Here is a 2,630-nt window from a genome sequence, read left to right as displayed (position 1 = left end):
ATATATATATATATATATATATATATTACAGCAGAAGCTAAAGCTCGTTTTATACTTTGAGTTGCATGTCTTGTTCCCCCTGCTGAGTGACAAAAAACTCTGTAACTTCAGCTTGCTCTCCCACTGCTATCCATTCATCGTGCACATTGTCCCCAGTCAGAACTCTGCGATGTTGACCTTGCAGATCGGAGCGTGATTGATTAGAACTTCGTGGGTGTGTTTGTTCGTGAGGAGCAATGTGGTCCAGCTCCTCAGTCCAGAGCAGGACTCAGAGCAGCTCTTCCTCCTGCAGCTTATTTTGTTTTAAATGATTTTTTTGTCTGATGCCAGTTGTTAAAAGATCTAGAAGAGCAGCTGGTTTGATCCTATTGAACATGAGCAGGCAGCTGATGTCTTTGTACCATCACCACGTTTACTTAAAAATATATTTTTAGTGGTAAACTTTAAATTTATGATTAAATGCAATAATATAACCAAATCTAAAAGGTGAAAGATAATACTTGTCCTGCCCCAGAGCTATTTAAGTCGAGTAACTAAGCGATTTTGTTGGATAACACAGTGATAAATAAGTTGCTTTAAAGCCAGCATTGACCATAAACTTCATCTCCCATAATGCCTGTGCATTATGGTGTTTTTAAGATAACTGTATTTCACACAGAAACAACTATAACCTGTAACAGAGGTCTAATATGGGTCTGTAAGTAACCATATTAGCCTGTCTTCAGGCCAGAGTAAATCCCATCAGTGAAGTCCAACATGAAGTACTTCCTGTCGAGCTCAGTTCACTGAGTCCAGGTGAGGAAACAYAAGCTGACGTTTGTTTCAGATCATCACTCGTGTTGCACCGTTAAACCAAATGGAGCACAAAGTGCCAGTTTTGTGTGTCGACTGGCCAAAACCAATGCAGCCAAAACATGGAACAAATCTGGCCTCAGTCACTGAACCAAAACTGACTCTGAGCCTGTTGACACTTAAGCTCAATTTGTCCAATTGACTGGAGGACCCAAGTCATGCTGATCAGTGCAAACACTGCAGCCCTGATTTAATCACGGTGATTCACCAACACCACAGACTCAAAACTCAGCTGGCTTCATTCTTTGCAACTTTTAGACTCGAACTTTACTCACGACATCATGCCGTAAAAACAACCTGGTGTAAACAAAACTGGTTTTGATGAATATTTGATTTTGCRACGTTAGTAAAATCACCAAAAGTGTGCAGCCTCCAAAGCAGTGAGGCTGAGGAAGTGAGAGGGACGAGGCAGGAAAAATATGATGATGAAACTCGAGTGTAAGATCCATTTTTTAAAACACATTCTCTGACCCATTATTTGTGTGGGAGATGGGTTCCTCATGTTGAATTATGTTAACCTCTCTAGTTATCAAAGTGTGATCCTTGTAGATTACACCAGTGTGAATTTGTTGTATTTAATCTATCACAAAATATTCTCAAGTCTAATAACCTTCCTGCCATCATTGTAAGAAATGAAATAATTACATTTGTAATCACTTGTTCTATAACATATCCTGATACACTGTATGTGTAACATAGTTGTATTATTTTATTATTGTCAGCTCTGATGTTATTTATACTGTTATACTGTCATTTTATTCTTTACAGTCAATTTAGTTTTGTTTATTAATATAATTTCTTAATTTAGCTTTCACCACTGTGCATCTTGTCTTTTAGAATGTGAGTTAGTGTGACAATAAGAATGCGCTGTTCCACATGAACAAACGCCCACAAAGGTCTGACCAATCACGAGAGCCGTACTGGTCTGTACAGAGTTCTGACGGCAATGTACAAGACAGGGTGTCAGTGGGAGATAACTGATGGCAGTTATGCAATTTTTGTCATGCACGTCTGTAAGTCATGAGAATTTAAGTATAAATCAGCCTCGACGTTACTGGAATCATTGAGGAGATACAAGGTTTCACTTCAGGTTTGGTCGAGGAAACCTGATGGTACCTGTAGGTCATCAGCAGGTCTTACCTCTCCTTAAACAAAAACCTGGTACAGACTTTCAACAAGACACCAGTCCAAAAGAGATGTACTAWATATGCCTATGAACTCTCTGTGATCCACAATTTTTCCCATTAAAAKGTCTAGTACCAGCCCGGACATCACCCAACACCCATGTCACTTGGTCATATATCAGTAAGGATTGTGACCTTTCAACGTGCAGTTTCCAGTGGGCACAGCTAACTAAAATGTTAGCTCCGCTAACTCATAAACCGCTAACCAACTTATAGCTTTGCTAAAGCTAAACGTAAAAAATTTAGCAGATGGTAATGCTAAAATGCTTCATGTAAAACAATTAGCAGCAGCTAATGATAAACAAGTAAAAAATTAGGGGAAGCCGTATCTCCTCACTGTGATTCCAGTAACATCAAGGCTGATTTATACTTAAATTCTCATGACTTACAGATGTGCATGACGAAAAATGCAGAACTGCCATCAGTTATCTCCCACTGACACTCTGTCTTGTACATTGCGGTCAGAACTCTGTACAGACCAGTACGGCTTTTTTTGTCGGTGTTTGTCTGTCCACAATGTATGCTTCTAAACACAGAACTCACAGCATGAAATTTCTTTATGAACCTCTTTAAAAACACCACACGATGCAGGTG

Source organism: Austrofundulus limnaeus, unplaced genomic scaffold, assembly GCF_001266775.1.
Source record: "Austrofundulus limnaeus strain Quisiro unplaced genomic scaffold, Austrofundulus_limnaeus-1.0 Scaffold17, whole genome shotgun sequence".
Lineage (NCBI taxonomy): Eukaryota > Metazoa > Chordata > Actinopteri > Cyprinodontiformes > Rivulidae > Austrofundulus > Austrofundulus limnaeus.
This window is presented reverse-complemented; position numbering follows the sequence as displayed.